Genomic DNA, 15,715 nt, shown 5'->3' on the forward strand with positions numbered 1-15,715 from the left:
TTCCAATAAACTTAATACCCTATCAGAGTGAACATCATTCCTTATGCCACCATAGGTTCTACATATTTGGTAAAAATCACCAATGTCCCTCAAATACATTATTTTCTTCATCTAAAAAATTATTTATTACTAAGTATTCACCAACCCAATCCCCAAAATATGCCTCCTTGTTGTTTCTGGACAAACCTGTACACATAGGTCTATATCTTTCAAATTAAACTAAAAAGTTTCAATCACTCTAGTTATAATGGGTGTAATTAGATTAAAAAAAGCATATTTAAATTTGATAAAGATCCAACAATTCAATTTGGAGATATTGATCCTACATTGGATTGCATTTTTCTAGAACAATCATCTACAACTTTCTTCAACATTTTTTAATTCTCTATTCAACCTCCCATCCATCCTTGAAACAAATTTGGATACAAACATGTATGGATATATATCATACATTAAATGGACTCTCACCATAGTCACATTAATCATAGTAAGTGGGGAAGTCTCATATATTCATGGTGATTACAAAATAATTTTTGATTGCTCACAATCTCTGTTAGGAACAGTCAGCAAATTGAATGGTACTCTTTGTTTTTAAACTAATAAAAAAATACACCAAAGCATGTAAATTATCAAAGATATAAACCCTATTTATTTCAGATCCTTTCCAATCTATATTTCATTCAAAAGAGAAGCTTAACCATGCTAAATAAATGACTATTTCCTTATGGGTAGCAAGCTAACAGTTTTCAAAGAATTTAACTTCAATGATTCAAAATATTATTTTACATTGCTTTCCTCAACAAAAAAACCTCTAAAAATATATCCATAACCTTTCCATTCTTCAACAATAGAAAAAAACTCATTCCATAAATCCAACTCATCTTCAAGACCTTCTAGGCCTTCCTCTATGTTGTCGATATCAAAGCAAGAGAAAAGTCTGGGATTTGGAAGATTGAAAGCCCTTTGTTGATGCTTGGAGTTAAAATATCCTCCTTGAGTGCTCCAAAGTAGTGGTTATAGATCTAACTAATCCTAGATTGGTGAGAAGAGATGGCTTTGATAAGGTGTGAAAGAGAAATTGCTAAGGCAAGAAGAGTTGAGAAGTCTAAGAAGGATTTTGGAAGAGCAAGATGAAGAGACAAAAAGAGGGTACTAGGATGGGTACTCTTCGAGTAGAAGATGCACCTATGATGAGAAGTGTAAAGGCTTGTGATGAAATCTTGGTAGATGTTGGAGGAGATAGCATAGAGGATGGCCTAGAAGGGCTTGAAGATGAGTTGGATTTATTGAACGAGTTTGTTGCTATAGTTGAAGAATGGAAAGGTTATGGAGATAGTTTTAGAGGTTTTTTTGTTGAGGAAATCAATGTAAAATTATGTCTTGAATCATTGAAGTTAAATTCTCTAAAAATTGTTAGTGTGATGCCCGTGAGGAAATAGTCATTTATTTAGCATGGTTAAGCTTCTCTTTTGAATGAAATATAGATTGGAAAGGATCTAAAATAAATAGGGTTTAAATATTTGATAATTTCCATGTTTTTGTGTATTGTTTTGTAAGTTTAAAAACAAAGAATACCATTCAATTTGCTGACTGTTCCTAATAGAGATTGTGAGCAATCAAAAATTGTTTTGTAATCACCATGAATATATGAGACTCCCCCACTTACTATGATTAATGTGACTATGGGGAGAGTCCATTTAATGTATGATATGTATCCATACATGTTTTTATGCAGATTTTTTTCAAGGATGGATGGGAGGTTGAATAGAGGATTAAACAATTTTAAAGAAAATTGTAGATGACTATTCCAGAAAAATGTAGTCCAGTGTGGGGGAAATATTTGCAAATTGAATAATTGGATCTTTCTCAAATTCAAGTATTTTTTTGATAATCTAACTATGCCCATTCTGACCAAAGTGATTGAAAAATTTTAGTATAGTTTGAAAGATATAGACCTGTGTGTACGAGTCTATCTAGAAATAGCAAGGAGGCATATTTTGGGGGATTGGGTTAGTGAATACTTAGTAATAGATAGTTTCTTGGATGAAGATATGAATGTATTTTAAGGACATTGGTGATGTTTATCAAAGATGTAGAACCTATGGTGGCATAAGGAATGATTTTCACTCTTATAGGGTATTAATTTTATTGGATTAAGGAGAATGATCCTAACAAGATGCTAGTTTGGTGTCATAAGAACACTGTGAAAGTCCCTCTTGTTATGATTGATTACAAGACCACCTAGGGCTCTACATCAAGAATGACCCTAGAAATGAGAAAAATGATGCCATTCAATGCAAAAAAACCCCAAAATGGGCAATCAGACAGTGGGAGAAGTGTCCTTTGTGTCTTTTTTCACCTTGCATTTATTTGGAAGTGGTTGGGATCGATCAAGAAGATCAAATCACACAAGAAAACCCAGTTCCCTTCATTTCTAGCTTACGAATTAGCAAAGTCAATAGGTCAACACAGTCAAGCAACTAGAAACCTTCACATGGACCAACCATATTAGTTCTTTTTGCCACCTCATGGAGTCTTCACATGTTTGACTGCATCATTTAACTAACTATGCCACCTTTTAAAACTTGACCACAATGACTTACAATATTGTTAATTTTAACTGTGATGTCAACCTAACTACACCTATCAAACTGGGCCTACTGGAATGATAGAAACAATGCCATTCAATGCAAAAAAAACCCAAAATGGGCAATCAGACAATGAGAGAAGTGTCCTTTGTGTCTTTTTTTTGCCGTGCATTTATTTGGAAGTGGTTTGGATCGATCAAGAAGATCAAATTGCGCAAGAAAACCCAATTCGCTTCATTTCTAGCTTACGAATCAACAAAGTTAGTAGGTCAACCCAGTCAAGTAACCAAAAACCTTCACATGGACCAACCATATTATTTATTTTTGCCACCTCATGGAGTCTTCATGTGTTTGACCACATCATTTAACTAAGTGCACCACCCTTTAAAACTTGACCGTGGTGGCTTACAATATTGTTAATTTTAATTGTGATTTCAACCTAACTACACTTGTCAAACTGGGCCCACCAGGACATGTGGAAAATCCTCGCTATGTTGGTATAACTAAAGATCAATCATTTTCTCATAGTGACATAATGAGAGACATCAATCTTCCTCCATGTTATGGCCTAGAAACATGCAACCAATTCACTGACCATGCCAAAATCCAAACCAATTATGAATCATCTGTACGCTAACTTGTCTGATAAGTCTTCACTTTTGTAGCCCACTAAGGGAAACAAGAACCACAATCCATCTGGCAAGTGCTTGCTATGTCGCTATAACTAAAATACTTGCAACTTTTCATAATGACATAGTGAGGACCATTCATCTTCCATCATTAGACGAAGAAAGTAGAAACTAAAAACATGTGGCCCACCAAATTGACCATGTCAAAGACTTGACCAATAAAATACCCACTGTACACTAGCTTAGTCTAACTCATCACCTTGTCACATTGCAACCCACACAACATGACCTAGCCTACCAAAGAAACTTGGACCCATACATACACACGGCGCAATGCCACTTTGTCACATGAAATAAAGAACGAGAACTTTTACAAAGCAAAAAAGTGATGGTCGTAGATCATGAAAAGATCTCACAGTGAGAAAAATATGGGCCTACAAAGATATTAAATTGCATAAACACTTAGTAAAAAATGTGATAACCTAAGTTTAATATAAAGTATTTTCATGCCCCATATTTGAATATTTGAATATTATGAACGTTAACTAGGTTTGAATTCCAATATGGCAATTTTGGTGACAAGGAAAAAATAACCAACAAATCTAGTGACTCAGAGGGGGTGCAAGCCAGCTATGCATAGACCAGTAGCCTATGCATCTATTGGACAATAGAGTCATAGAAATCATGAAGATCCACCTAGTAAAACCCTAAAATCATAGAAAATACACCTAGGAATCTCATAACTACTTCTCTACAACCTCTGCAAAAAACACATGTACTCGTGTACTTCTTGGAAAATAGGAAACCATGGGAAGGAAACTAACCTAACTATAAACATGAAATACTCATCTTTTATTAGAAGCAGGACTTAAGATATATTCCATTAATAGGAATAGGCAGAATTTCACCATTAGGCCTTCTTAATTGAAAAGCATTGGCCTATTTACAACTAACAACCACATAGGGACCACTCCATAGTGCATAAAATTTTAAGTGCCTCCATAGTTTTTCCCTATTTTCATCCCACATGAGCATAAGGTCACCCTCTCTAAAAATTCTAACCTTAGCCTTATTATCAAAGCTCTTTTTCATCTATTGTTGATGTGCCTCTAGGGTTTGCATTGCCTAGTTTCTTTTCTCTCCTAGCTCCATCAGCTCTACCATTCTTACTATCATGGAATCACTTTCCATTAGCTCCAATGGATGAGCCAATTCTAGAAATGAAAATTCTAATGAAATTGGAAGCCTTGCTTCTCTACCATATACCAACATAAAGGGTGAATTTCCAATTGACCTCTTAGGTGTTATTCTATTAGCCCATAGTGTTGTCTTCAACTTTTGATGCCAACACATTTACTTATCCTCTATATTACTTTTAATAATCCTTATTAGGTTTTTGTTAGATGACTCAACCAATACATTACCCTAAGGATAGTAGTTTGAGGATGTGCACCAGTAGATATTGTGATCAACTGCCCATGCACAAATCTTAGCTCCTACAAAAGATTTTGCATTATCCAAAATAATGGTTGAAGGGGCACCAAACCTAGTCAAAATTCCATCAAGGAATTCAACAACTAAAGATAATGTGGCATCTTTCAATACAGCTTCCTATGTCCATATGGTGAAGTAATCTATAGATGCTAGGATTCATTTGTGACTAGAACTGGAAGGAGGATTGATGGGGCTTATAAAGTCTAATCCCCATTGAGTAAAAGGTTGATCTCCCTAAATGGGATGAAGTGGAAGAGCTGCAAGCCTCTACTTACCTAAAAAGAAAGAAAAAAATTCACACTTCCTCACATACTTATGACAATCATGGAATGAGGATAACCAGTAGTAACTAGCTCTCATGATCTTTATTGCAATTATCCTTGCTGAAAAGTGGCCACCATTAGGACCATCACGAAGCTCTTTGATCATTCTTTCAGCTTGGTTTGTATCAATGCATCTCAATAGGGCTCTATTGAAATCCCTCCTAAAAAGGATACCATCAACTATGGATAAAGGAATTTACTGTAACCTATATTGTCTCCTTTTGGTTCTACCCAATCCTTGAGGATATCGATTGCCTAACAAGAATGTCATCATGTCATCCATCTAATTCCTTGGATTATCATTTCTTTCTTCTTGTTTTTCTATCAATACCATAGCAACTTCCTCATCTTACTCTTGAAATGAGATCATCTATTTGCACAATCCCTTCCCTCTTAAAAACTTGGTAATCTAGATGTAAACATCATACTCCATTACCTTAATGATTCAACTTGCTCTCTTCTCACTAATATCTTTGCTCAAAAGAAAGTCCTTCGCACTGGAATGGAGCACTAGCAAATGGATCTTGTTGTTTGATAGAAGGTGCCTGAACTTCTTCAAAGCTCTTATGAATGCAAGGACTTGCTTCTCCACATAACTATGTTTTTCTTCATACTCCTTAAGCCCTTCACTAAAGAAATAAATAGATTTCTCCTCATTCTTATCATTTTCTTGAGTCAAAACAACATAGATACTTGACTCACTTCCTCAGGTGTAAATAATGAAATCCTTCTCAAAATTTGGATTGATGATAGTAGGGGTTGAGGCTATGACTTCTTTGATTTCTTTAAAACTTACCTTTCCTTCCTTGGTCCATGAGAAGACCATGTTTTTCTTAGGAATAGTTGTAAGAGGTTTCACCATGGTAGTAAAATTTTTGATAAATCTCCTCACAAAATTTATTCTACCAAGGAAACTTTGTAGCCCTTTATTATGTTTAGGAAGGGAGAGAGAAAGTATGGCTTTAGTTCTCTTTAGATCAATGGTCAAACCATCCTTTGATACAATGTGTCCTAATAACTTTCCTTGATTGGTGGCAAAGACACACTTTTTTAGGTTAAGGGGTACCCTAAACTCTCCACATCTTAGGAATACCTATCTAAGATGGCCAAAATGATCTATCACACTCTTGGAATATACTGTAATATCATCAAGATAGACCAATAAAAAAAATTTAATCATATTCTTGAAGGCCATCTCCATTGTCTTTTGAAATGTGGCACCTACATTTGTTAGCCTAAAAGGCATTTTACTATAAGCATAGGTGCCCTATTTTGTGGTGAATGTATAGTCTTGTATCTATCAGACTCCTTGACTAACACCTTATTGTAACCAAAGAACCCATCCAAGAAAGAGAGCCTCTCTGAACCACTGACCTTGGACAATATTTGTTCCATGGAAGCGAAAGGATGATGATCTTTAAGGGAAGCTTGATTAAGATCCATAAAATCTACACATAATCTAATTTCTCCATTCTTCTTCCTTATAGGGACAAGGTTTCTACCCATGATGAGTGCTCGATAGGGAAAAGTATATTAGCCTCAATGGATAGCTCTTTTCTCATTAATGGTTCAATATTTGTATTCGTTGGCCTTTGTTTCTACCTTACAGGTTTGACATTATCAATTAAATCTATGGTATGTTGAAACAAACTTCGGTCAAAACCCTTTAAATCATCATATGTCCAAGAAAATGTATCATTAAATTATTGGCATAGATGAATGAAATTCTCTTGCTCAATTTTAGATCATACCTTTCCCATGTTTAAGGTTTTTCCATCAACAACCACAACTAGTGTGTAATCATCTTTGTCAATAGCTAGGTTCATACTTATGTCTCTTCTTTGGTCATTAGGATTGAAGATGCTCTCTAAGGTAATGAGACCCTTAGGAAACTTCTTTGAATTGAGATTGATGATTTGATCCTCATACTGGTCATGCAACCTAGATTGGTTTCTGTCTAAGAATTCTACTTCATTCTGCAAGAAACTTACAATTTGTGCATCAGACCAAAGATTGGCCAATTGGTGTTGTTGTCAAAAATGACATATCTAACAACCACTTCGATCTATTGCTTCTTCTCCTCCTCAAGATTCCCTATCACATCATGAGATGCACCAATGGTTGCAAGTCTATCAACATATCTATTATCTTTCCTAGGGATGCTCTGAATATTAAATGCATTGAAACCTTCAAGCAAATCCCATACTCTATTTATAAGACTTGAGCAAGCTATTCTTAGTTTTATTCTAATTTCTTACTTGATTAACCACCAACTCACTATATCTATATACTCTTAAGGCTTGAATCTCTCCTTTTCAAGCAAGTAGGAGACCCTGAATCAAGGATTCATACTCGGCCACATTATTGGTTCAACTAAATTAAATCCTAAATGAGAAGTAGTACCTTTCTAGTGTAGAAGAAATCAACATCACACCACCCCCTGATCCATTTTTATTTCTCAATCCATCAAAAAACATACTCCATATCTCACTTGTATCTTCTTTGGTCTTCATTAGGTTGGGAACAAGAGCATCCTTTTTTGATATGTAATATATACCAAGGCCTGTCTCTAGGGTTTTTGATATAGGATTAAATTGATATGCATTAGCCCATTCATCTAAGAGAAAATCAGTTATCTTTGTTAGAGAAGTGGTAGGCTCATTTACTATGTCATTCTCATCCATCTCTAGGATAGTGCAATTCATATTGATAAGATTAGGAGTGTAGGGCTCAATATGATGGAGGGCTAGAGGCTTTGTTCTGATTGAAGTCTTGGTTTCATATCTCATTCTTAAAAACATGTATGACTAATCAGAAGATATGTAGACACATGTTTGGGCAGTGAAATCTCTTAAAAGATAAATGGAAAAGTGTGGCTTGACCTCAACAGCTGATATATCATGAGTTACAATACAACCAAGGCATGCATGCAGGGCCATTTCAACATTCCTAAGGATCCCTATAGTCTTGAAAATACTACCATCCAACTGTAATATATCCCTAGCAATGGGCTCAAATTACATTTCTAAAGCATCAACAACACATCTAGACATCATTGAACTACTAGCCCCTGAATCAATCATGAAATTTTAAACTAGTTTATCCCCTATAATTAGAGACACATAAAATGGAGGAGGTCTAACATTTTACTTGTTTCTACCTCCCTTGATGGGTGTACTAGGATTGTGGCACTTTCCATGCTAGGTGGTTGATCCTTTGGTTCAATACTTTCCAATTCTTGCTAGAACAACCTCTTTTTCATGGGTATAGTAGCAAAAATCCCACATGGAAATATTCACATTTTTCTTCTTCATCTACTCTACCATATTGAATAAGGCATTAGGTTCTCTAGTTGAATCCTTGAGAGCTGCATGTATGGGATATTGAGGTGGAATATCTTGGGGACTATTCATATCTCGTCTACTATTATTATATCTTTATTGTTGAGAGGTATTGGATTGATCATTCACCACTTATACATGAGGTACTACATTTGATGTTGAATCTTGATTAGGAGGAAGGGGGGTAGCATCTTCAACATCTCTTATTTTTCTCCTAGTGTTGTGAGAAATGGAATCTTGGTTTACATTACAATATTCCTCTACTTGATGATTCATGAAGGAGCAATCACCCTGTCTTTGCAATTGTAAGGCATCTTTGGATTGGCTCTCATTATATGATTGTCCTATTGCAGGCTCCTGAGTGGTCAAAGGCAAATACGATTCAGCCTTTTGACACATACAATAAGCATAGGAGTAATTGTAAGAGTTGCAAAAATATTGGTCTTGAGCCATATTGTTCTGAGGGATTATGGCCCTACTTTGATTTGTACTTGAAGTAGAGGCATGATTGTTCTGCCTACTCTGATCAAAGAAGTATTCCCATAATTATGATTTGGGGGCCTACCATTATTCAAAGTTTGATATTGCAAGTGAGGATCCTTATTACCCTGAGCTTATTGTCTCTCCAAAGTCACCACTTTGTTGCTTACTTTTTACATCACAAAGAAGCTATCTTCTAACTTTGTTTCTTGAACTCACAATATTTTATCTATGTTCGACATCATAGACTGCATCATCTCCTTAATTTCATCCATTCCATTCCAAGATGTGGAAGCAAGGGGTTGTGATGTGGAAATTGTGGGAATAGGGGCCATTTTTGGTTGGTGATTTGGGATATCAAGGAAGAAAAGCATAGGAGGCCTTGGAGCTAACTTTCCTCACTGTATCAAGATATTCTCTACCTTGATGACAATTTCATAGGCACCTGGTAGAGTATCCCCTCCCATAGTTTGGATTATATTGGCAATGTCATTGTTAAAGGCTCTGAGGTAATGCAAGAAGGTATTACCATGGGTAGGCTTCACTGTAGTAGGAATTTTGTCCCATATTTTTTGAAATCTATAGTTGAAATTAGTCATATATTCATGGGGGGCTCTTTTTATGGTGGTTAGATGTTCTAAAAGTGAAAAATGGCCACTTTTGTCTTCAAAATGTTTACATAGTCCTACTCCTAACCCATCCCAATCTATTATAGAACCATGTGATAGGCTCTTATACCATTGTAGGGCTTTCCCTTTTAAATATGAAGCTAGGATTCTAACAGCCACAACAACTTTTGTAATACCGTGGATATTGCAGACATTTGCAACCTCTTGAATGTGTTCTTATAAGGGAGAGATAGAAGTTTCACCAGTAAAATTAGGTATACTTTTAAGTGCAACTACTAGTATGTCATGTCTTTGGGCCAATAAAAGAGTACTTCCACCATTAAAGGTGTTAAAAGCATGAGCTCTAGCCATATAATCAAGTGGTCTATAAATATGAGTTGATGGCTTTCTAGGCTGAGATCTCACAATAGGAGGAGTGGAGATTGATCATTTAGGGGTGTGTATTTCCTCCATACTCCTAACTGGTGATAAAGATACTCTAGTATTTCTTCTTTTAGGATTTGAAAATGAAAGCTCTTGATACTAAAATTTACCTCTAGAAGATGCCCTTGTTTTAGCTTTGGGCATGAATCACAGTAACTTTAGTCTAGAACTAGATATGAAGCATGTAGGGTCACCAAGTGCTTTATAGAAATGAGCCTCTTGAAGGCCTAGAATACTAAGAGCAACACTATCTTCTCAGTATCAACTTTAAAATTCTTCTCTTTTGACACCAATAGGCTTTGAAATCTTCTAAAATGTTGTCCCACCAGGTGTATCAAAAATTGTTGTCACAAAAGTTTGCATCCTTGTCTAAAGTTTTTACCTAAGGACAACCTTGTAAAACATGGAAACAACCTCCAAGTTGTGGGACTTGAACTATAAGGTTGAGTCTCCAAAGAAGGTTAGCTTCCTTTGTTATCAAGATGCACCTAAATTTTCATGTCCCCTTTTCAAATAAACAAATAATAATAATCTTTGCTAAGGCAGGCAGGCCCAAGAAAGTGAAGTTTCGAAAAAAGGGGGTCAATCTTTGGAAACCATTGGACTAATAAATGAAAATTATTATTAAAATATGTTTCATTAACCTCTCTTGGACATGAGTTACAGTTATGCCCTCTTTTAAGGGGTTTGGAGGCATTTTGGGGAAATTCCAGAACTTGATTTTTGCTCATTCTTTGTTATTCTTCAGAGGTTGCCAAACCTGTGGAGAAGGAGACCCAAGAATGGGAGTTTGCAGGTTTCCAGGGAGACCCAAGAATGGGAGTTTGCAGGTTTCCAGGAAGGCTAAGGATGGGAGTTTGAAGCCATTCCATGTGCATGCTCATACAGAGTTTGCCTTTGTGCTAAACAGTGCAGATTTGTGGGTTTTCGGGTGTGTTTTTTTTGTATGAGTTTGGTGTTTTCAGTTGAGTATTTCATATCAGTTTGGGTTGCTGCTGTATTTCAGACTTTAAGGTGTTAAAATAGAGCTGAATATATTTATTGTGACGTGATTAAAATTCTGAGATAGATTATTAGTTTTTTTGTGGTGTTTCCGAGCATTTTTGTGTTAATTTTGGGAGCCCGATGAACATAGTTTTTGTCCTACATTTGAGAAATGTTGTGTAAAGGCTATATGGATCTAGAAATGTCATTTTTTAGGATTTTATGCTTCTAAAATTTCTGTAAAAATTTGCACTTTCAGATTTATTAATAATAGGTGAAGCTATGAAGCTTTTGGCACAATTTCTGGCATACCCGATTTGGGGTTTCTTGAGAAATTTGGTGGATCTTTGTGATATTAGTTGTTTGATATTGAAAATCTGATTAGAGGTTGGAAATATCATACAAAATAAGAAAAGGGAAATTTCAGTGGTATCAGAGCCATGATCTTGCCAGCCTGAGGGTTTGTAGAAGTTTGCAGGTCAGTTTTGACAACTACCCAGATCTTGCATTTCAATTTTGAGAACTACCCAAATCTTGCATGTCATAATTTATGGTTGCATGTTACTTCTAATCAGATACATGTCAAAATTTATGGTTGCATGCTACTTCTAATCATTTTCATGTTAGTTCTTAGTGAATTTGGTGGTTGTAGAAGTTTGCATGTCAATTTTGACAACTACCCAGATCTTGCATGTCAATTTTGACAACTACCCAGATCTTGCATGTCATAATTTATGATTGCATGTTGCTTCTAATCAGCTGCATGTCAAAATTTATGGTTGCATGCTACTTCTAATCATTTGCATGTTAGTTCTTGGTGAATTTTTTGGTTGCATGTTGCTTCTAATCAATTGCATGTCAAAATCTATGGTTGCATGCTACTTCTAATCATTTGCATGTTAGTTGTTGGTGTTTGAAGAAGTTATATCCTATTGGGGTTACACTCTACTTTATCCAGAATTGACAGGTATAGTACAAAGTCTCAGAGGACACGATCTTGGACAATTGATAACCAGAGTCAAAATAGTAGAAAGGATGGTTATTTAGACATTCGAGATAAACTTATGAAAATAAGCCATGACATGTTTGAACAGTTGATTGAGCACCATCGTATAATGAATGACATGTTGTCTGACCCAGCTAAGGTGGATAAGTTGACTGGGTTTCTATTTGGCAGATTTTCTCATAAGACAGATGACACAATTCCCAAGAACTTGCATGAGGAGTTTGAGAAACTAGCTAATAGCCAGGTAGAGGTCTCAGATTCTACTTTGCCATAGGAGGTGGTAGGAAAGGATATTACACAGATTGATAGTAACGGTCAACTTGATACTCAAATTGAGACAATTGTTTACAGGTCGTCAAAGGGTGATGCCATAGGTATTCAGGATGGTATAGTTACAACAGGCAGTGACTACAGTGTAGTGGGTTCAGATGATGATTATGAGGATGATGTTGTGCAGGATGGTGAGATACCTGGTAGAGATGAGTAGACATTGAGCATTCATGACTTTGCTGAGAAAGAGTACCAAGCACAGTTAGATGCTTCATCACATGAGGTTGAGGCTGGTAATACTTCACATGATTTGTCCAGCCAGCTGAAGGTGAACAAAGATAGTATTGTGACTTCATTATCTCATCATGACAGGTATGTGGAGTTAGTTGGTATTGGTCATATTACTTAGGTGAGGAGTTTTCTTGAGTTACCAGTTGATTCTAGTTTACGGATATGGACTCAGGATTGTTATATTGGTGTTTGGGATTCAGTTGACTGGAGATCTTTAACACTTTTTGGTAGCAATGTTTGTTTGGGTGCTATCATGGATTTGATTAGCAGATTACATGGTGTTGTCTTTTCTTGTGCCAGTATCTTATATGATGTTGGTATTAGTTTTTATACACCGGTGTTGGGCTTTGTTTATATATCTAGTCGACCATACTTGCTGGAATGTGTTGATGATCTTTCATATTTGGCAGTGTATACAGATGAGTCCCAGGATCATATTGGCATTGATGACATCCAGGAGGATGCAGTGGGAAGTTTTGAAGACTTAGTTTCTTTGGGTACAGAGGAGTTGGACAGCAATGCTAATGTTTTTGATACTCCATATGTTGATATGAGCTTTAGATTTGATTCATAGGATATGGATGGTAATACTCTAGAGACTAGTAACTTTGAGGATACTCCTTTAGACAGTGCATCAGAGGAGGTTTGTAGGAGACAGTCAAGCCAGTGCCATCATGTGTCTAATCAGTTGAGAGTTAGTGACCGAGACATTGCTATCACTTGCCAGCATTTCGATGCTGCTCGTCAGTTGTTAGCAGTTTATGGATGGGGTTCTCCTACTAGTGATGAGCAGGGAGGCAGTTATCTTTCCTTGACAGAGTTCCACTCTTTATGGGAGGCTATTCGGATTTTGAGACAGAATTATATGCAGTTGGTAGCTAATAGAGATTATCTTATGGAGTGGGGCAGTACAGCACATGATGCATTCTTGGCCAAGGAAGATGAGGTGAGTGAGCTTACTGAGCAGCTTGAGGTGACTTCTGAGATTCTTGAGAGTACACAGTTGGCTTTCAAGGAGTCATAGTTTCATTTGGCTAAGGTGACCATGGAGTTAGAGTGACTATAGTCTTTACCTAATTCTATACAGTCACAAGTTGTGGTGTTTGGTGATCCGAGGATGTCCATGGCCGAGATTGTCAGAGACAGTGGAGATGGGGATGCATCCATCCTTGATACTAACATTGGCATATCAGGTTCATTCCCACTAGAGTCAGGTTCAGTTGAGTTGGGTGTTGTAGCAGATTGTTGTATGCCTAACATGGTGGTGGCCTCTAGTACTGATGGCACAAAGACTAGAGATGTATCAAAGATCATGTGTGATGTTGGTGAGTCGGCAGTTGGCATGGTTCCTGCTAGTAATACTACTCCCTTGGTGATATCTTCAGCGGTAGTAGTCAGTTCCAACATGTTTAATGATCAATTGCAGTTAGTTTCATTTGGATTACAATCTGAGCCACTGACTAAGATTAGCGCATTCTATCGACATTACACTGTGAGGTATGCTCATCAATTTACCTTTGATGACCATGTTGATGAGATTATGATACAGAGATGTACTTTGGTTCCTAGTGCTTATCATCAGTTATGGAATAGTTTGATGCCTCGGGATGAGAGTTGTGATGGGCATGACATGGCGATAGGTCCCGCAGTTGATAGCTTGATAATACATGACTTAGAGCAGGAGTTTTGGAGTGATGCTTCAACAACTGTTGTTATTGATTCTACTCCTTTGGCTATGACATCTCCTGACTTAGCTAGTGATCAGTCACAGTGGGTTGTATCACTTGTTCATGGTGAGCTGTTGACTGAGGTTGGTTTTTTTAATCAACATTATATTGCAGGGTATGTACATCAGTTAGAAATTGATCCTTGTGTTGAGGAGTTGATGGCAAGAAAATTTGGTTTGGGTTCCATTTCTTGTTGTTTATCTTGTGATGGCTTTTCACCATCAGGGGTGCATGGGAGTTATGGTTATGAGACAGTGGCCGATGATCTACAGAGTTGTGTTGACTGCAGGAGTTGTACAGTGTGTGGATTCTCCATACTTGGTATAGTTTCATTTGAGAGCATTCACCATTATTGCAAAGTTGGATTGTACATTCTGTATAGGCCAGTGGAATGCATTGATGGTATTTACTATGTTGGTAGTCCACTTTACTTAGGTTTTGATGTTCTAAGAGTTTGTGTCTCATGGGTTTCTGACTATGGAAGTTGTGATTTTGGAGTTTGGTTGAGCTATAATTGTCAGTTTGATTATGGATTCCTCTTGGTCATATTGCAAAGGATATTGCAGGAGCTTGTGTTAATTGGTAGTAGTATAGTTCATGACTACATTTGGGATCCAGGTGGATTGATTGGTTTATTGTTCAGCCATTTCTTGAGGACAAGCAATGTTTGGGAGGGGAGGACTTGTCATGTCCCCTTTTCAAATAAAATAATAATAATAATCTTTGCTAAGGCAGGCAAGCCCAAGAAAGTGAAGTTTCAGAAAAAGGGGGTTAATCTTTGGAAACCGTTGGACTAATAAATGAAAATTATTATTAAAATATGTTTCATTAACCTCTCTTGGACGTGAGTTACAGTTATGCCCTCTTTTAAGGGGTTTGGAGGCATTTTGGGGAAATTCCAGAACTTGATTTTTGCTCATTCTTTGTTATTCTTCAGAGGCTGCTAAACCTATGGAGAAGGAGACCGAAGAATGGGAGTTTGCAGGTTTCTAGGGAGACCCAAGAATGGGAGTTTGTAGGTTTCTAGGAAGGCTAAGTATGGGAGTTTGAAGCCATTCCATGTGCATGCTCATACAGAGTTTGCCTTTGTGTTGAACAGTGCAGATTTGTGGGTTTTTGGGTGTGTTTTTTTTGTATGAGTTTGGTGTTTTCAGTTGAGTATTTCATATCAGTTTCGGTTGCTACTGTATTTCAGACTTTAAGGTGTTAAAATAGAGCTGAATATATGTATTGGGATGTGATTAAACTTCTGAGATAGATTATTAGTGTTTTTATGGTGTTTTCGAGCATTTTTGTGTTAATTTCGGGAGCCCGATGAACATAGTTTTTGTCCTACATTTGAGAACTGTTGTGTAAAGGCTATATGGATCTGGAAATTTCATTTTGTAGGCTGTTATTCTGCTGAAATTTCTGTAAAAAATTCCACTTTCAGATTTATTAATAATAGGTGAAGCTGTGAAGCTTTTGGCACAATTTCTGGCATACCCGATTTGGGGTTTCTTGAGAAATTCGGTGGATCTTTGTGATATT

This window comes from Cupressus sempervirens, chromosome 2 (assembly GCF_028749045.1).
Source record: "Cupressus sempervirens isolate cs-2001-9-10 chromosome 2, ASM2874904v1, whole genome shotgun sequence".
NCBI lineage: Eukaryota > Viridiplantae > Streptophyta > Pinopsida > Cupressales > Cupressaceae > Cupressus > Cupressus sempervirens.